The 21,260-nt window shown below is 42.1% G+C and overlaps 1 protein-coding gene across 1 annotated transcript in view; it reads left to right on the top strand.

Moving 5' to 3' along the window:
- The window catches only part of WNT3A (Wnt family member 3A), an 87,316-nt gene that overhangs the window by 29,256 nt on the left and 36,800 nt on the right, over positions 1-21,260 (top strand). The window lies entirely within an intron of this gene.

Raw genomic sequence — 21,260 nt, forward strand, 5'->3', positions numbered from 1 at the left:
ATTGCATTAAATCTAATCCTTATGAAAAGTTTGGTTCAGCCAAACACAGCCTCATGTTTAAACACCTAGGACATCTCGTCCTCACGTACTTGCTTGCGTCTCATTGATCAATAGCTCAGTTGGGCATTGGGTAAATTGGGAACAAATGTAGTTGACCTAGGAGTGAGAGAAGAAAATTTCCAGCTTCCCACCATCTCCCCTATTTTTAGTAAAGTGGGTTGACAGTTTGAAAACAAAAATCCACTAGTGATCAGACAAGGCTTTACTGGAACCGTAGAAAACAACTGCATTAGTGTTGCTCTGAAGACTACGAGGAGAAAACTTTTTGGGTGAGGTAAGGGGGATTCCTACACAGAAATAGAAGTGAAGCCTCTCCCACCCAAACAGTGTTCACAGGTGCTACAGTGACTTGCAAGTCAGGTTTGCATACTCTACCATACTGTTAGACAGCTGGTTATAGGCAGAGACGAGATGTGCATCTTTGCAGCCGTTCTAGAAGAAAATACATTCAGTGATCCATCATCTACCGTCTGTTCCTGTGTTCCTGTGGTTGGCATAAGACACAGTTTACCACTGCAACATGGCTCATTTATTAATAATCCATCATGTTAATGGTCTTTGTCTTTAATTCCTTAAATACATGGCTATTTTCATGAATGTGTATGGTAATATTATTCCCACTTCACAGATGGGAAATTGAGGCAAACCAAAATGCCTGATTTGCCTCAAGTCCACAGGGGATCTTTTGTGCAATGAGGTATTGAACCCACAGTCCTCTACCCATGCCTTAATAACTATGCCATCTTCTTCTCCTAATTAAAGTTAGTCACTGATATAATTGATCCATGTGCACACTGGAAGGTTTATTATCTCAAATCTAATGTCAGCTCCATTAAGGACAGGTTCATAAATAACCTAATCTTTTGTTTTGAAGGTTTTCCATCTCAAACAAGAGGGCTCTGTGGTTTTGTTAGTCAGTGCTTGTGAAGTTCCTATCTGTGCATAATCCAGAGTTGTGAGTCTGAATTTATCATTCTTAAGGTAAAACAAAACCAAAAAAAAAAAAAAAAGGGGGAAAAAGGGGGGGGTGGGTGTGAAAATCTGCTGCAGTTCTGATTGGCAGTGTTTGATGATTAAAAATATGATTCATCCAAAAACAACCCACGCCTTTCAGTCTGTTCCCAGAGCTCTGGCGCCAACCAAATTCTGGGTACCGAAGAGACATTTCTGTCCTGTCACAGCAAGCAGCATAGAAATTGCAGCAAGGTGATTCCTTTTCTTCTGCTGGCACAGAGTGTCTTTCACAGTGGTGACCCAAAGTGAGCAGAGTATCACTTACAGGGAGAGTCTGAAGTGCAAAACCCTTTCTTGAGCAGGATGCTGCAGGACAATGGAATGGAAGGGCCACAAGCGAGATGTTAGTTTAAGACCTTTGCTGATAAGTGATTAGAGGCTCTAAACAAAAAGGTGGTGCTAAAAGGATCAACAAGAAAAGTCACTGTTGAGTGGGAGCAATTTGCTGGTGAGAATCAACATCCTTATTCCTGTAAGGCTGAAGAAGGCTGGTAATTTCAAGGCATAAATCCCTTTGAGGCTTGCCACATCCTGGTTTCATCCAACACTGGGATGGGTTAAAAGCAGGAGGGGCAGCATTGTAAAGCCATGATCTTATCCAACTCTCATCCAACTAGCTATTTATATGGTTGCAGATATATTACATCCCATTGTCTAAGTCAGATCTTGGTACTCAGCCCTTTGAGGGCTTGTGGTAAACGCTCCTCTGATCAGAGAATTTTATAGCACATGGCGATAGGGGACTTTATAGCCCAAAGCCAAGGATCGTCTTGGGCCTGATCGTGTCAGATTCCTTACCTAAAACAATAAGGAGGTTGAATCACTACTTGGGTGGGAAGCCTTCAAGGAAATCTTGGTATGATTCTGTCTCTTCAGGGCCATTATGACCATTATGTCTGAGAGCTACACTTGGTCACTCTTTTGTCAGGTCTAATAACTTGTGTTTGAGATAGAGTGTTTAGAAAGCTGTTCAAAAAGTTCCGGTAGTTCTTATACAGACCACTATTCTTAGACCTTAGAGGAACTTATCAGTGCATATCATGGCATCCAAGATCAAGAAAGTAATGAATAACTCAGGTCAAAACTCTAGCTCGCTCTGAGTCACCAGAAAGAAGCTTTGGTAACATTTGAAACATCTCCTGTGTGTGACTGGCTTCAATCCTGTGTCCACTTTCTTTGTTGGCTATAAAGGCAGGAATGATGTGGCAGCTATGGACTGCAGATGGTATGAATCACTCCTTCCTCTTCTACTTAGATGTCTTGCTGCCAGGCCTTCTCCAGCTTTTCAGTACAGCTGAATGTGGTATTTCGGTAGTAGAGCACTCGTGGTAGTAGAACACTCTCCTCCTCTGTCTTCACTCTCTTAGCCAGCCCTGTTGTGTTCAGCATTCACATCACGGGGTCAGTCCCCCATCCTCTTGGAGTCTCGACACAGCTTATGTCACTCCTGCAAGGCTGACTTGGCATCTGGGGCATCAAGGTGCCCTTAGGTGGACACATCCTCATCCCTCACTTTGTTGCTGCCCTGTCCGTATCCTTCACTCTCACTCCCCTGGTGCTTCAATATCCCACAGACTTTTTCAATAATGATGTGATAGAGAGATTTTTGGACTGCTGGTAAGAAAGTTAAATAGCACTGAGATGATCTCAGAGTTTCACTTAGAAACAGCCCCATCTGATAATGATTGCCTAGCAGAATGATACTGGAGAGCTGTCAGCTGTACATCTATTTATTGTGTACTTTATCCATCCTATATATTACGACTTCGAATTCTTTATTCACTTTTTTTTCTTTATATTCTGACAAGAATGCTATATCAACAGAATTACTTTTATCACCTACGTTTAACAATCTCATTTAAAAATTGCACAAAATTCATTTTCCATATAAGTGTGGTTACTACCACTAATTATATTACAACTCTTTCACTCTCATTGGGTTCAGTCTTGTATCATCCATTTCCCTTTTGGGCCAGATAACAGATTTACAGTTATCCATTTGCTCTTTAATAACACAGTAGATTCCTAACCTATTTGGCATTCTCTTGTTTTCCATCATCACTTAGAGATATATTACAAATGTTAACAGCAGTTATCCAGAAGTATCCTGGATTCCCTTTATTCTTTATCTCTTTCTTTATCTACACATGGTTAATATAGTGTTAGGGACTATAAATGTATGTTTGTGAGTGTGTGTGAATATCTCTGTATATTCTCTAACAATAACATTAAACAATTATTTATTGGTAGTTCTCATATTCTTAGTACTAGCACATGTAGAAAGGGAGTGAGTCTGAGATTCATGGGCAGTGCTATGAGCTGATGGATGATTTTTAACCTATCCCATGGGATTTCACCAACGTTTTCATTTTTTTGTAAGAGCAAAGGTGTTCACTTCGGGAATTACGTTCACGTGACCTAAACTTCTAATGTCACTCCACCTGAACAGACTTTTCTTTTACCCTCCCTGACCTAGGCTGTAGTTCAGTGCTCCTGCCGCAGTCCAGGTAGAGGAATTAATTAATTTCTTTATCCTTTATACAGCCAGGAAATGTGTGCATTTTTTTACTGTTTACCAAAACAACAAGCTTTAAAAAAATTTTTGAACCCTGCCAGCCCCTCTCGGTCAGTCCGTTGTCATTTCACATCTCACCATTCAAGATCTCTTCAATTATTTATTAATTGCAATACATTAGCAGTTGCCAGTTCCAAGGAAGTGGAAAGGCTCCTTGTCCTAAGTGCTGTATGTGCATATAGTGAGAGACAGTCCCTGCCCTGAAGCGCTTCAAATCTAATCTAAAGAGACAGAAAAAAAGGTGGGTGAAATGAAGAATTATTAGTATGGCACGATGTTAGCAACTCCTTACCCCAGATCCCTGGCAGCTTTCCAGCCCCCAAAAGGGACACGACTGCATATCTTTTCTCAAGGTAAGAGTAATGTAGGGTTTCTGTGGTGGAAATCACTCCACCCTAATTTTGTCACAGAAGGTTCTTTTCTGGTCATTTGATGTACTTGGAGCAGGGCTTTATCATTGAAAAGGCAATGACAGTGATCAGACCTGTGTGCAGCTGCTAAGGGCTCTCCCACTGCTGTGTCAAAAAAGTCCACGTTTCTACAGTTGGTAAATTAAGGGAGCATTCCCCGTCTCCCTGCCGAGATTTGACATGTATGTACACAGAGAAGGAGCAGGGTTTGCTTAGGCAAGACACCAGTGCTGACTCCTGCTATTCTGCTCACTGCTCTTCATTTTCTCCTTACTGCTTCTTCTCATCCTACCTCATTCCTGGCCCTTTTTCTCTGTTTCGTTCACCCCTTCATGTTCTGCCTGAACGCAGACAATGATCTTTCTACAGTAAGGAATCGTCTGCTTGACATTTCTCCATCAACCTCTTAACACAATGGGAACCCTAATCTTAGAGTCAAGTTCAAGGCATAATAGTAATAATTATTGTTATTATCATTGTAATAACAATGATGGAAAGATTTAGAGAAAGGAAGGAAAAAATGTTGCTAACAGCAAGGTAAGATTATCCTGATCCTGGAAAGAGGTGTGTATCAGCAACTTTTATTCACCAGATAGTCTTCCTCTTCCAGTGTGGGATGATACTAGTCTGGGAGCTCTGGCTGTGCTCTGTGATGAAGCATGTGCTAGGAGTTGTATGAATGGTTGGTGAAGTTACAAAGAGGTGCAAGGAGCCCTTTTCCTAAATGCAGGTGCACAGAAAGATGAGGAATGAACTGCATGCATCCATCCAGGCTCATCAGCAGACAATGGCCCAGACCTCATGAGGAGAGACGTCAGTGTTTGACCACTTATGGGGTATGTAGTACAGGGTTAACAGCCAACATGGGCATGTAGGGTTTTCTCCCTCTCTCATTTCTTCTGAGTACACTGGATAAATAGCTGGAGGTGAAGGCCTGCACATTCTTTATGAAGCTAAACGTGCTGTCGGTGTAAGGAGGCAAATCTGTGGCCCGGGGCATCGTGTGCAATGTAATGTGTCTCAAGTCCCTTGCACGGGCTTGTTTGAAATATGTGTCAATAACACCAGCAGCAGCAGCAGCAACAGCTAGCTGCTCTGAAAGTAAAAGGAGGTGAGCTGGTGGGGAGCTGAAAGGAAAGCAGCATGGGGTGGAGGGGAGTCAGGTCCACGTCCTCCCCCACATGGCTCCTTAAACAGGGCAAACCTTTCCCTCCTCTCCACCACCACCACATCTTCAGTTGGTGGGATCACCCTCATTCAGGTGAATGCCCAGCAGAAGCACTTGGAGGAGAGATCCAACATATTTTCTTACAAACTCATTTTCCAGCAGACAGAATAAATGATCTCTTGTAGGGAGCGGGTGAAACCTTGAATGATTATTTTTAAGGAGCTAAAGCAAAACCAGATTAAAAATTATGGGGGACTGACTCTCTTCCCCTTCTCGCTTCCTATTCTAGACAGGGTTCAAGTCTCACTGATTTCAGTGGAGTCAAAGTTAGCACCTTCAAGGCCCATGTCTGGAAAACCATATTCCTTCTGCACAGGTTTCTGCACCATGGTCTATGATTGTCACCACTGCCACAAGTGATTGGCTTCAGCAGCGTTAGCAGCTCTTACCAGCAAAGGTGGTTATCATGTCCACAGGGGAACTGGCAGGTTCCCTGTCTCTGGATATCTCTGGATCAAGCCTGGGTGGAGACGAGTCAGCAATGGACGGTGGTATAGAGACCAGCTAATGGGTGGCCTAGCTTGGAAGGTGTCTACATTAATCAGTAAGATTACAATGCTGTTGAGGATAAAGTAGGCAGAACTCCTAGACCTTTGTTATTGCCTCTCACCAGTTCTCCTGCCCCAGCTGAGGAAAACTATCTCACAAGGAGGCAAATGAAGGGAACAGTGCTCAATCTTCACTTCAGAATTTTGTGTCCCTTGTGAGAGTCCCCCTGTCCTGGCTTGAGCTACAGTGGAAATCCCTGGATTTCAGTCTCTGTTCCTGTACATAGTATACTTCTCATGAAGGGTGTTCCTAACCCACTGCAACTCCTCTTCTCCTCTCAGCAATTCTCTCTGCAGCCCCCCCAGAACCAGGTCTTTGTTTGACCAAAGGGGTTGGTACAGGTGAATACAAACCTCCTGTTTATCACCTGACCACATGATCCTGAGTTCAGGGTGTGTTTCACCTCACTAAACACCTACAATGTCCACAATTTACTCCTGAGGTAGAACTCTTTTATAGTCAGAGGAGTCCAGCACATGACTTAACTTCATATTGAAACGGGTATCTACACTAGGGAAATTTCTTGTGTCCTAATTGTGCCCTTTTCTTTCCAGGGACACATGGAAACATAGGATGTCTAGCTCAGGTGTATGCTGTAGCCTTTTACAGGGTATTGAGCTGAATCCCACCCAGCTGAGTGGGACATGTCAAGGCACACTGTCATAGATTTCTGGTGGAACCCAAGACACCCAAGTGGGGCTGGGAGCTACCACTCAGGTCCTACAGAAGAAGACCTGTGCCCTTTTGGTGTGGCAGCTAGGAGACAGGTACAATCCCCAAGCGTAGCTGGAAAGGTTTGAGATGGCAGTGTGCAGTCAACCAAACTGACCCTGCCATGTCTTGAAATAACCCCCCAGGTTTTGGAAATTTGACCCATCTAGTTCATAGAATCATAGATTGGTCTGAGTTGGAAGGGACCATAAAGATCATCAAGTCCCAACCCCCTGCCACGGGCAGGGACACCTTCCACCAGCCCAGGCTGCCCAAAGCCCCGTCCAACCTGGCCTTGAACCCTTCCAGGGAGGGGGCAGCCACAGCTGCTCTGGGCAGCCTGTGCCAGGGCCTCACCACCCTCACAGGGAAAAGTTTCTTCCTTATATCTGATCTAAATCTCTGCTCTTTCAGTTTAAAATGATTAACCCTCATCCTATCCCTACCCTACCTGATAAAGAGTTCTTCCCCATCTTTTCTGTAGCCCCTTTAAGTACTGGAAGGCCACTAGAAGGTCTTCCTGGAGCCTTTTCCAGGCTGAACAACCCCCTGTCTCAGCCTGTCTTCATAGCAGAGGTACTTTTATTTTATGTCTGCCTTTTTTCCCCAAACTTTTTTTTTTCTGAAAATTGGCAAGTATATAAGTGCATATTTAAAGTTACTTAATTGTCATTTTGCAATTCTCCAGAACTTGAAAAGTAATTAAGCAGGTCTTCTATCAACCTGTAATTATGAGACGCTTCACTTCTCTCTTCACAAATGGAGGTACCAGCCAATCATTCAAGGCCATTCAAGTATTCTGAGCTTCTGATTTCCAAATATTATTAGTGTTAGTACCAAAACAAAAAAAAAACAACCAAAAAAAAAAAAAAAAGTAATAAAGAGTTCCTTGAGGGCACTCCATGTTTCTGATCAATGCTTGGGTGCACTAGAGCAGAGAAATTCTAAATTGTGTCTCCACAGACAGGGATGTGTCAATAGGTGTGTCTCTGCGTGGGCACATGCAGGAAGGGAAGGGAACAGAAGGCAGAAAACATCTGATGGTGGCATCAAGGGTAAACATGTTCTTGTGTTCATGGCTTTGCTTCCATTGCCATTTTCAGCCTTATAGTTAAGGAATAGACTGTTCCTTCCAAAGAAAGCTTCCTCTTTGCTTTCCTGGTTGGTTACAAATGGGCTAATGTCCTGTAGATTAAGTGCTTAGAAACCTTTGTGCTGTCCAATCTCCAGGTGTTCCTGCTTTGTGTAAAATAGCTGATCCCTTTTTATTCATGCTAAGCTCTGAATTTCGATGATAATTGTGAAACTGAGTTCCATTAATTAATTAGCTGAATATTGTAGCAAAACTCAGAGTTGTACAGGGCCTTCTAAGATAGCAGTTGTAACAGCTGTACACCACTTAATATGTTGTTCCTGTAAAAATCCTTGAAAACTCTAATTTCTCTTTTCCAGGCAATTTCCAGTTGGAAATTTCTTTATTTCTTAATCAAAAAAAAAAAAAAAAGCTTGCTAAAATTCTGAGTGATTTGTTCAGTTAAATATTTCTGGCCAGTCAAAATATCTCCTTTAGATTTCTAATTTTCAATGTTCTAATGCATGCAGGACTATAGTGAAAAATTATAATGCTAAAAGTTGTTTCAATGAGGAAAATAAGCTATTTGTACTGCGACAAAGCATTTTGGGTTTTTAAAGTGAAAAATAAAACGTTAGCAGTTTAAACCCAACAACGGCACAGGTTTAGTGTTCTGGATGCTACCTATGCACCGTGGAAAGAAAATTGCAAAAACACACAAAAAACTTTGGAAGGGGCTTAGTCTTTTGAGGATTTCAGCACGATCACATCCAGAGCTTAAGGTCTTGATTCACTACTAATAGAAGAGAAATGCAAGGGAATATTCCTGCATACTTTTCTTTTACTGCTACTGTAGGCACCATTAGATATTTAGGATCTGCGAGCATGGGAAAGCCCAAAACTGGAGAGTCTGGCTGATGGCTGCTGCAGCTCTTTGATGAGATAGAGCTGCTTCTGCTGCATGAATGAGAGCATCTTGCTGGCAAGCAGCGGGCTCCTGCTGCAGAGGGCTGCATGGTCCCTGTGGCTACTCAGGCTCCTTAGACCCAAGCAGGGTCCGCATGAGATCCATGAGTTGATTTGATTTTCTCCAGTGGAGCTTCCTTCCCACAGTCTCCTATTGTCACTGATCAGATCTCCTGTGAAACCTAATTATTAACATTGCATAATCCCCCAAATACATCAGTTCTTCAGGTAAACGAGGAGAAATCCAAGCTGGAAGGAGTCCATCTGCTAAGTCGAGTGACCCTGCAGCTTTATTATTATTATTATGAAGAGGAGGCCTTGTCTCTGGTTTCTAAAGTAAACACAGGAGGTATCTTGGCAGAGGAATATGTAGCAGAAAGCTGGGATTGCTTTCCCAAATTCTTGGCCGTTTCCCTCGCTGCATGTCAAAGCTGGTATCTTTGCCTAATAGTGATCACCCCTCTGTAAGCAGATCACTATCTGGCAGCCTGTCTACATTTCCCCAGCCACTTTCAGAAAGAAATCATTAAGGCTCTGATGCTGCGCAGAGAGGTCTGCAGGTGCAGCTCCTGGCTGCTGCCACCCTCAGAGAGTCCTTCTGTGGGAGGCTCCTTGCCCTGAGCACTGAGGGGTCATTTACCCTCACCAACCAGGGAAAACAAGCCCATTGCTGAGGTTAGTTGCTCTTCACCCAGCATCTTATTTCATCCTCCATGTCAGAGATTTGGGTTAGTATCTCCTGTCCCAAGGATAACTCCCTACCTGCTTTCTTCCCTCCAAATCCGACCTCTCCTACACGCTTCCTCCCTCACCTGAGTTTCTTTCCTGTTCATCAGCCTGACCACCACCAGCCTGTTCTCAGCCAGGCACTGAGTCACCAATCGCACTGAGAAGTTACTAGGCTGGAGAACAGTTACGTTTTACCGAGGAACATCAAGGCACTGCATCTGCTGAGTCGCTCAGAAAGAAAAATTCTTTGAGCCATGGCTCCTGGTGTGCAAACACCAAACTTCAGCAAGTTTGGGGAGAGAATCTTGGTGAAGAAATCCTGGTCCTTCTCTGAGTTGTCTAGTGATGCACACATGGTGCTGTAACTCTCCAACCGTGTTGCAGGAAGTCAGACTGGGTCTGTTGCTCGATCACTCGAAAGACAGAAAGAGCTTTTCACCCAAATCACCTTTTTTCAACCAAGAGGTCTGGAGACCCTTGAAGTGGGTGGCATGTTACTTAAGAGTCCACAGAAGACTGCTAACAAAAACAAACTGACTGTGAATAGATTCACGTTACATATATATAGGGCTTCCTATCTCAAAAACAGATTACAAAACCATGACTTAACACCAGGTCTTTGCCATAGATGTAGGAAATTGAAGGGGTTTGCCGAGCAGTCCAAGAAAATTAAGCTGCCTTATGGCTGAAACATTTCTGCCTGTTCCCTTCATATCAGAATAAATTTTGGGCTGAAGGAGACATAATACATCCGTTTCAGTAGAGGGGAGATACTCTCAAATAGTCATAGAAGTCAGTGCTGTAAACCAAATTAAATCTTTCTCTTCTTTTTCTGCATCAGGTTTTATTGCTGTTGTTATTCTTTCTGATGTGAGAGATGATCTTCGAGAGAGCATTTTTCTCTCTCAGGTGTATACAAATGCCAGGATGTACACTGGCATTTTTCCTGTACCTTTGAGCGACTCATCAGTCTGTACCTCCTTAATTTTACTGAGATCTAGCTGAAACATGTCAAGGAGCCATGAGGATTTTTTCCCATGCAAAGTAGTTTCTTCACAAAAAAAAAAAAAAAAAAAAAAAAATCCAGTTGTTCTGTTGCAGCAGAAATTGCTGTTTCATTTTTTTAAAAAGTTTTGTAAGAAAAAAAAAAAAAAAGCGCTTTTATCTCATGGCAGTCTTGCAAAAGTTCAGCTCTAAGTAAGAGTTGACTTCCTTTTGGGTTGGATGTTCCTCATGGCTTTCCTCCATGTGGATTCTCTGTTGTCTAATAACAGGTCATCTTTTGCTGCAACCCTTCCAAAAGAGAAGGAAGGAGAAGTTACGGGGGTCTCTGCTCCTTGCTGCTTTCCATTTTTTTCTAAAATGAATAATACAGCCCTGAGAGTCTTCAAGGTATTTTTTGGAAGTTCTTCCCCAACCAGCTGTCATGTTCCTTTCCCATACAGATTTGGACCAAGGTGCAGATAAATATTCTCCTTAGTCCCAAGTCCATCCTGTGTACAGAAATGGTCCTCAGAGTTGTATTCATATCTATGTATGACTTTGGAGCAGTTGATTCAGTATTGATCAGTCCTTGAGGCTTCCAAATGAATTGAATGTGATGAGTCTTGTGACATTTCGGACCAAAGGAGGAGCAGATTCTGTGATGAATGGATGATGATATGAAAGGAAGCATAACCATAATTTACTGCAAAGTACTTAAATGGTATTTTGATACATGAAAAGCTCTTCTGAATTCAGGATATTTTTCTTTTTTTCAGTTCAGTAGTTCAAAATAGAAGCCACCTTTTCATGGCTGGAAAATCAAGCATTTGATCAGAAATTCTTTTCCCACAGAAATCAAAACATTTCACATAAATTTTGAGATTCTGAGTATTTTAAGAGAAACATAAAAGATTTTTACACAAAGTAAAATTGTATGCAAAACTCTATTTTTAGAATGGTCAGAAAAATTAAACTTATTCTAAATGCTTGACAAATGTGGCAAGCTACATAGATATGTGAAAAATAGAAGATTTCAGGGTGGGGTTTTTTATGAATATGTATTTTTATGGGAAATAGAGTCATGAAAAAAAAATTTTAAATGTGCCCAGTCCTAACTGGCAGTTTCAGTGAAGTAGATAAACTAGTGTAAGAGTTTGCTCTCCCTCAAATGACCAGGGTTTGGACACAGTGACAATGAGAAGTGGCAAAATGCCTGATGCAACTGGAGCTGTGCTCTGGGTCTAAAAAGGGAACAGTGCCTGTGATTGCTCAATCAAAACCTCTAATTTGGTATCGATAATTTAAAAAAAAAAAAAAAAGCACACATAAATGTAACAGAAAGTACCTTACTGTCTGACTTGGCACAATAAAAGTCCTGAAACACATGCTCATTTTTAAATATGTGTTTAAGTCCCATTGATTACAGTGTTACCTTGAAACATAGACTGAAGTGCTTTTCTAAATCAAGGCTTCCTGAATTTTCCTTAACAGTAGTTTATGACCAGAACCAAAAGTAACTGTAGGATTCATTAGAGGGAGAAAGGAAAGAAAAAAAAAAAAAAAAAAAGAGAGCGAGAGTGCAAAAGGAAGGAAAAACAAAGAGGAGGAAACTTTATGGCTCCGTAAACAGCTGTAAGCAATGTCTCTGGTCGGGTCAGACCGGTCTGAGTTGACAAGGCAGTGTCTCCAATTATATAGCATGCTGTAGCCTGTAAAAATGAAATCAATTTGTTATTTTTCTGGGAGAACATTATAGCGTGAGTTCACACATTTGGTGAGCCTGATGACTCAGTGAAAGCCAAAGTAACTCGCAGACGTGTGTGTGTGTGTGTGTGTGCTCAACTGAGTGAGGGCATGTGTGTGTTTAGCATGACCAAATGCAGATTCAAAAATATATTATTGGAGTAAAGGGTGAGAAATATAAGTAACTTGCTGTATAAGAACAGTGGGCAGTGAAAATCATGTTCTGGTATTAACCTAAACACCACAACGACGAGGCTTTCTATCCATGGTTCTCATTTCAAAATTGGCTTCATCACTAAGGAGTTTCAGGATAAAATTCCCCCAAGCACTTAAGCACTTAAGCAATTTAGAAGTCCATATCCAATCTTCGCAAGGATCTGAGGTCTCTGAGCCCAGTCCTCCAAGGTATTTAGCACTGACATAGCCCAGAACAGACCTCAGTTCAGGGGGATGAGCATTAATGAGTGGTTTGAAACCACAGTATATAATTTATATTGCTGATCATTTAAAAAGGGTTCAAGACGGAATGTTTTGGGGACAGGGGGAAGCTAGGAGGATTAGTCACGCTCCCAAATTATTATTGAAATTCATAGCAGGAGTCTAAATATCTTTAAATACCGTATGCATTTTTCATGTCTTAATATGTTGCCTTCTCTCTTACCTCCTTTCCCCTAATTTAGCACACCTGACCCAGAAAATTTGATCTACTTTTGTCTAAAACTTGATGCCAATGCCCAAGATACAGAAGCATTACACCGGGTAGAAAGAGGCAGGTTCTCTCACCGGCCAGTCAGTCGCCTCATTGCAAACACATACATAGACATACTTTCCATTTGTCATGAAACCCTGACAGGGGTTAGGCTGGGAGAAGTCAGAAGTAAGGCAGCAAAGGTGTTTACATGAAACTTTAAATTACTCTTCTTTCATTTGCAAGTAACTGTTGTTCCTCATCCCAGGTAAATTTATCCATCAGCAATATCATTAGATGAGTTCATTATAACCACGAGATTTACAGCTCTCATAAACTGCAGTGTAGGTGGCAGATTAAAATGTTAAGGCTTATACATCTCTAATACCCTGTACCGTGATCCTGGCCGATCTTACAAGACAAACGGAGCTGGATGGAGGGCAGATCTCAGCAGGGAGACCTCCAGGGAGAAGCCGAGATCTAGGATGTGGTATGGAAACGATATCAGGGTCACTGTGTCCTGGAGCTAGGCTTGAAAACATGGTTTGAGGGGTCATTATTCTGCTCGTTGGGTTGTTTTTCAGATTACATGTATAACAGAGGCGTTAATTGCCTAGGGTAATTAAAGAGTTCCTGAGACTTTTTGCAAGGAACCAGGTTGTTAATACTCATATTCTTTCCTCTTCTATTTTGTACTGTAGATCCTAAGGGAAGACAAAGTCAAAGAAATATCTCTTTCACTTAGAGTGGAAGGTGCTGAGTGTTGTGGTGTGCCGTAGTTCCTGTGGGAATTCACTGTCCTGGCCAAACCTCAACTCAGATTAATTACACTCTACATTTTAGCATCCACTCAAAGTTGCCATTGAGTATGTTATTTTCTAAATCCAGACCCGAACTACCGCTGGGTGTTATAAATAAGCTGCCATGGTCCGTGTTAAAGATAGCTGCCATCTATCTCTCCACAAAGACTTCCCGTGGTGTCCTTTTACCAGCGCCCCAGGGATTTCTGAGATTCATCAAAAGAGGGTGATATTCCTGGTCCCTATCTGTAGCTTGCTAAAACCAAGGTGCCTAGTTTATGCCCATTACATTTCCACAGCTAGTGTCGCCTCCTAGGCATCTCCAGGGATTCAGCCCACCCATCTGAGTCACCTATCTTAGGATGGGCTGAATTGCCCTCTGGAGATGCTGATCTTGCTCCACGGACTCTAGTAGATGGCTAACTTGGCCAAGATGCCTAACTTTTAAATGGTCAAAGTTGGGTGAGATGAGTCCCACGCTCAGAGATCCTCTGATGAAAAGTGCTAGAGAAATACGATGCTGCATTATCATCACCATCACTATTATTAATGCAGGGCAAGGGTAAGGGAATTATTCATAGGAGAAAAGTTACCTCCGTGCCTGCCTGTTTGCAGGATTGGACCCAGATGCAAAATTATGTTCATACTTTCTGGGCTAGAAAAGAAAACACTTTAAATATGGCTCTTGTGCTCCACTTTAAGGTAAAAGAAGAGATATCTAACAAGATAAGTGGAAAGAACAGTTAATCCTGTAAGTTTCAGTCTTTTTTTTCTTCCAGACTGGAAGCAAAAAAGTCTGGAAAGACAGATACCTGCACAATTAACTTGATCTGTCTAACAAGCAGTTCTTTTTGTGAACCTCTCAGGGATAGTCTGTTGATAGCCAGATGCTCAGAGACCAAAAGTTGAAGAGCCCTCTGCAATCAATGTAACAGACACTCAAAATTTACGAATTAAAATATGTCACTTCTGTAATGAGTGTTACTTCGCTTAGACCTAGGTCTGATTATTACTGGGCAATACATAACCAAAAACCACCCTCAAACTGAAAAACTATCACTTGATTCATGTCTTTTAGAGCTAAACCTATTGTTTTGCTGAGCTGTGTTAAGGTGGTTTTCAGATTTTCATTAATTAAAATTTAAAATGTCATTTTTGTTCAAATTTTGTAATTGCTTGGATTTGGGATAGTTTTAATGTCATAGAAGAAAATCACCTCCATCCAGGAGGGACATTAGTTAGCAGAATTATTTTGTTTGCCATTTAAAATGATGGAGTCTGGCAAGTTCTTTTTCTTTACTTTCCATTCTAAAACTTGTCCAGGGTTTTTTTTTTTCATTTTCTTAGGAAAACAAAACAAAACAAAACAAAAACAGAAAAATAATCACAACATATACTAGAATATTGCCATTTTTCTGTGAAAAAGAATGCCATTAAAGAATGCAGATTTATTAATTTTTCTGCCTGCCCACTCACCTGGCCTCTGGGCTGGTGGTTCAACTTTACAGAAGAGTTTCACGGAGACTGGGAATTTGTGTGTGCTCTAGGAGTGTTAAAAGAAGACACAGTAGGCTCAACTGTATCTCCTGTGCCTGGTCCCTTGCTCTGGTTGAGGTGTTCTGGAGTTCCCTTCCCAGCTTCCAGTTGTCAAAGCTAGGCTGGCACCACAGCTCTTCAGTCATGTATGCCAGCCCTGTGTGGTGAGGATCTGTGGGAGCTGAATCAAGGCTGACTTACAGATCCTACCCCATGAGTCTCTTGAACATTCAGGTGCCATCGGCCATTCACAACTGTCTCTATTTTTTGGAAACTTCACAGCCTCCTTGTATCTCAGTTCTCCCCACCTGTTTTCAGGCATCATGAGATGCATGAAGTTCATGCTGCTCAACTTTAGCAGCCCATGGGAGATTCTGCTCAACTTTAGCAGCCCATGGGAGATTATGGGGACGGCACCAGAGAGGGATGGAGTAAGGGCTGCCCACTCATGACTTGCAGGCAGGTTCCCTATGAGCCCTTCTGTCCTAGTAGATGTGAGCCAACCCTTGCTGGGTTTTCCGTATAACCCATCAGGACCTATGAAGACTTCTCCAGCCACCTTCTTCATTTCCGTATTTTAGTGTCATAATACCAAGGCTGTGTTCTGAGCATGCATCTTTTTTAGATAATCAGTCTGCGCAACTTGTCCCCTTCTTCATAATGTGACTGAGATTTGTCTTCAAAGAGTTAGATGTGGCACCATGAAGAGGCAGAGAAAATGGGTGAGAAAAGAAAAGAGAGTGATGTGAACCTCTGGAGATCTAAACAGATTATGAGAAAGGATTTGGAGGAGATGTGACATCCTCCTGTTAGGGGATCCCATACAAAGGGAGCAGTGTGGAAGAAAACCTAGGTCATCTCCAAGCAAACACAAGCAGATGGACATCCCTTGACTTAACTTCTGCAGCAGGACTGGCATCTGTGTAAGAAAAAGGGAGCAAAGTCACTGTCATTGCTCAGTTCTCAGTATTCAGTGGGGACTTAAGTGCTCTCTGGGTCTTATCCTAGGTCATTAGGCAAGTTACACTCTTGCTGTACAACATTAATAAACGAAGTTATTTTACCTGTGTTGGGGACCCCAGAAGGACGTCCACTGAGGAAGTTCTCAGCCACACTTGGAGCCAGTGAAAGGCCTCTCCCAGATGAATAACAAAATAGAGCTCCTACAGAGTTCAAGAATAACAGAATTCAGGAAGAGGCAAGTAGGTGTATTCACCTCTACATGCTGCTATTGATGTGTCAAGGACTTTTGACAGCCATACTGAGAAGGTAGGGACCTTGAAAAGTCAGTAGAGCGGTGCTGTACAGCAAGGTCATCAAGAACTGAAGCCTTCTCTTTTTCTGAAAAAGCTATGAGCGTATATTTCCTGCATATTTCTACCTCATAAACTGGCTGGGGTGTCCATTCCAAAAGGGAGGGTACATGTAATTTATTAAGAAAGTGGCCAGATACTTATTTACAACGGCTCTGCTGAAGGAGCAGATAAATTGAGATAAGAGCTCTCTAGGTGTGTTGGCAAAGAAAAGTTCTCACTGAAGGTTGAATTAAACACTTCAGGGCATGCAAGCCTTAAAGATAAGCCAAGAACTTTGGCTGTGGACATACAGAATAGTGTTTTCATGGCTCCTCCTGAGCTAATGGGAAGAAAAAGCTAATTGGTTTGATAAGAACAGCTCTTTGACCCTTTTCCTTGTTTCAGACTTGAACTGTACCTGTTCTGGGGGTGCATGTTTTTGTAAACTCGTGTTTCATAAATTCTCCAGTGAAAAAGAAGAGGCTGGTGTCAAAGCATCCAGGAAGTGTTGGTGCTTGAGACCTTTGAAGGTGATGCCTGGTTAGATGGAGTAGATGGCACTGGGCCTATTTCTCGACACCACGTTTTCAAAATCACCCATATGCAGCAGAACAGTTTAGAAGCAGATCGCAGGAGAGTGGAAAATGCAAAAGACAGGTTTATTCACTGGAAACAGTGAGAAAAACGAATGATGGGAGTTACTAGAGAGTTGAGTAACACTGAAATGAGATTCTGATCTTTATAGACTTTCCCAATGTTTTCTAAAGGTTTTGGTTGTTGGGTTGTTGTTGGTTTTTTGGGGGAGGGTCGCAAGGTTCATAAGGTTTATATCTCATGATCAATAAAAATGACAGGAAGCTGAAGGAACTTGGTTCTCTAAAGATAAATTGACTTTAGAGAGAGGGAGAGAAAGTGTTTACACCTGGAAACTGAAAGCAAAGCAGAGACCAAAAGAGGGTGCTCTGATAGATGTTATCACACTCCAGAGTCTGCAAGTGAGCTAGGAAGAGGACTGTCCTTAGCTGTGTTTAACAGCAGAGGCACTGTGCATGGGAGAGATGTTCTGAGATTCCACCCGGTATCTTCAGCTGAAAGTCAAGTGACTCCACACTCCTCCACGAAATGCCAAATTTACATTACACTGTCTCAGTGCCTGATGACGCCTTGAGAACAAGACTTTTGCTGGAGATTGTCTTTTGCAGATTAAACTTCCCAGACTGTAGCACAGATCAAAGCAAGGTGTGACTGTTTCCCTACTGTATTGGGAAGGGAGCAGTGTGAAAAGCAATTAAAAGTATTTCTACATGGGTTTGTTGTTGGGTTGCTTTTTATTTTTTTAAATCTTAGATGATCTTCCCAGCAACGGAAATGAATAGCTGAGGGCATCAACCTATAAACTCCTATGACTGGTGTTTTTACTCTACCACTGTAGTAACCAACAAGAAACACAGAGACAGTCATGAGTTAGGCTGTTCATATAAATCAAAGTTTATGTGACTGGGATCCTAAAGGTCCATCCAGGTCCTATTGAAATAGCTTGAGAAAGTCCTCCTGGCCTCATAACATAATGGATGGAGCCTACAGCAAATTGTTTCTAACTCGGTGGATACTTTTGTCTTTGGTGGGAACTGGATGGGGCACATTTGAAAGCTCTGAGAAGGTGGCTGGTGACTCTAGTTGATGCAGATGTTTCCACCAAAGTTAACTTTAGACAGTGCAAGTAGCCATCCTGGACTGCTTTTCTAGTGAGTGACTGAACTATTTCCTGAAAGAGAAGTCAGAGCAACAAAGTTAGTGTTTTTCTCTGGAGGCTTCAATGAAGACATCTATTACTACCCGCTCTTTGTACAGATAAGGAGCCCCTGGCTCCCGAGCCTAAAGTTAACATCTCTGAATACCTCCTAGCTCCCAGTCCTCAGAGGGTTGAACAGCTCGAGATTTGGAGATGTGGCACCCTAAGACTCCCCATTCCCATCAAGGCCACAGGGGCAACACACTCAACAAGTCCTCTGAAGCCTGAAACAGTGTTTTAGAACGTGTCTTTAGTCCAGAAACTGTGATCCAGTGTTTTGTATATAACTTAACAATGAAACAAAAATGTACACGGTAGAGTCAAAGTGAAAACACTCTTTGGCTTGGCATGGGCTCCATTTCACAGGTGCTTTTCTGCCACTAGTCGTTCCCTGAATTAGTCTAAAGCTCAAGAAAACCCACATCAAGCCACTTAGGGAAAACAAGTTAACTGGGTCCTTTTCTTGGTCTTCTCCTGTGGATTCCTGCAGGCTCCTGCAGGAATTTGCCTCCTTCCTACAGCTGAGCTCTTTGCATGGGCTTCAACACAGCACCTCTCTCTCCTGGGTGGGATTTTTTTCACGGAACTTAACCATCCCAATTGTTAAGTGTCATGGCATGACTGATCTGGAGACTTTTACAGTGCAGACACATCCCACTAAACCTGTCACCCAGGTTGTCTTGATAGTCTAGTCAATACAGCCAATGGAGGCAAGGCCATGATTCACCTCATCCCAAAGCTGATGTCTAAAATGGGGCAGATGAATCGTGCCTTAGAAGTGCCTGTTTCTCTCCACTGACTGATTACAAAAGTAGGCTAAGGTGAGTAGATCAGCTGGAGATGTCCATGCTGCAGACCATCAGAAGGTAAGGCGAGATGAAGAGTTCCTGGTCAATATGAGCTGTCTTCCTCCCTCTCTTAATGCAATGGGAAGAGAGAGGCACTTCTGGAGGGCAGTTCATGCTGTTTGACTTATCTTTCCTCCCTGGGGCAGGATGAATTTTCCTCTAATATTAAGCGAGATTAATCCTCTCCCCAAAGTGCAACTGAGATGGAAAGAGGTATCTAAGTTTAGGAAGTGAGCTGAAAATCCTTTGCTTTCCCAGGCACCTCCTACCTTGTCCACCTAAAGTTCATTTACTGGAGGGCACATTCTTGGCTGAGCTGATTTTCTTGGTTCTAGACTCCTACCTAGGGTTATTAGGGATCCAGAAATGGACGTCCCTATGTCTCACTTGCCTGGAAAGGACTGATTTGTAAAGCCTAGACTATGCACAGTTAACAAAGCCCCTGAGATGTGGTACCTGACCCTCTGAATGTCCATCTGCTTTTCTCTTCTGTCCCCTCTTGGTGAGATACCCACCAGGAAAGGAGTTAACTGGCTGCAATGACCCTTCTCCCATAAAAAGAACAAGACACTTTAAACCACTTTTTATCCTAGCTGGAGAGGTGCTAAAGTCAAGCTAATTTTCTGATTTTCCACCAATGATAGAATTCTTGTACGTTTTCTCAGTCAGAGGAAAAGAGAGTGAAGGCATATTCCCTGACTGCCCTGTTGATAATACAAACACACCAGGCTGTTCCCAAATGAAAACCACATAGCAAAAATGAATGTAAACAGAAATACACTCTGCCCAGACAGGTCTCTGTCATTACTTCTGAGCAGAAAAGTCAATCAAGAGATTTAATTAGAAGCAAAGGAAATTATACTCTAAAAATCCCTTCAGTTTTAGTAATCAAGGTTATTGTTAGAAGCACTGTTAAAAACACTTTAAAAATGTATCTGATTAGCTACATATCTGCTGATCTCTCTGCGTAGCTTACTTGTTTGTCGCTAAGGCTTTAACCAACATAATGGTTCATGGACACTCCTTTCAACAGACTTCCATTTGGTTGAGCACAGAATTTGCACCCAAGTTTTGTTGAGGATATTGTTTTGTTGATTTTTTTTTTTTTTTATTTCACTCTCCTCACTTTAACCAAAGCAATTCACAGATTGATGGTCAAAGCAGGCTTTCCATATGCTTGTGGTAGTACTGCAAAGCTGGCACGGTTTTGTGAAAATACAGCCTTACTTTTGAAAATTCCCAATTTGAAACTGGTGTGAAAGTAAAGCGAAAATGTGCTAAACTAATATTCAGAGGGACGCTGGCAGCCGTTTTAATAATTTATTTTTGAAACACTTCAAACTGATTAGAAAGCCCCAGTATCAAGCTTTACAAAGCACATACTTGGATTAAACAGGTGTGGAAATGCTTTGCTAAATGGTAGAAAATCTTTTGTAGACCATACTTTCAGGGATGTTACCAATATGCCAGGCATGGCTCCCAACTTGCATGCACCTGTACATGACTGTTTCTAGTACCGTGAGTACCGTTGTTCACACAGGAGAATAGCATTGATATTGGACCCATATTAAGCCGTAGGAGAGTTTTTCCCCAAGGTATTTCTGTTCTAGCATGGTTACATTTCCATCCCCTTTCCTCTATAGCCCAGAAAATATAACTTCTCATGGTAGCGAACCTATGTAGCACTCCCACAACATTTAGCTCAGAGTTCAGTTTTTTAAGTTCTCAAGTCCAAACTGCTGGAGTCTTTAGGGTCAGTTTCAGTGCACAGAAGTTATCTGATAGGGTTCAAACATATAGAGCACACTGCTGAATTGTGTGATGGTTGTCAATTTTTTGTGTTCCCCTTCCAAAGACTTGGAGCATGGTGTCTTCTGCTGTTGATGTTATTGCTTTGTGTAGCTCTGAAAGTGCTTTTGACTATCTAATCCCTGGGTCTCTGCAACTGCCAAAATTTCCTATAAAACCTACCGCTTGGCTTTCAAAGAAATACAGATTTGACCCTCTGGTTACAAAGGAAACTAGCTGTACGAGCTGAGCAGCTTTGGGAAGAAGCAGCACAGTGATGGATTAAGGCTTTGAGAGGACGAAGAAAAGGGAAGGGAGATATTAAAGGTCGAGCTGCTTGCCTTGTTGGGCCTGTAAGAAACTTCAGGAGAGAGATGATGTTGTTCTGGGGAGGGATGACAGTGGAAAGGACATTTTCTGGAGAGGGGAATGCAGTGGAACTTAAGATATTGATTTTCTGTCCCCATTCTTG

The sequence above is a fragment of the Athene noctua genome, chromosome 2 (assembly GCF_965140245.1).
Source record: "Athene noctua chromosome 2, bAthNoc1.hap1.1, whole genome shotgun sequence".
Classification (NCBI taxonomy): Eukaryota; Metazoa; Chordata; class Aves; order Strigiformes; family Strigidae; genus Athene; species Athene noctua.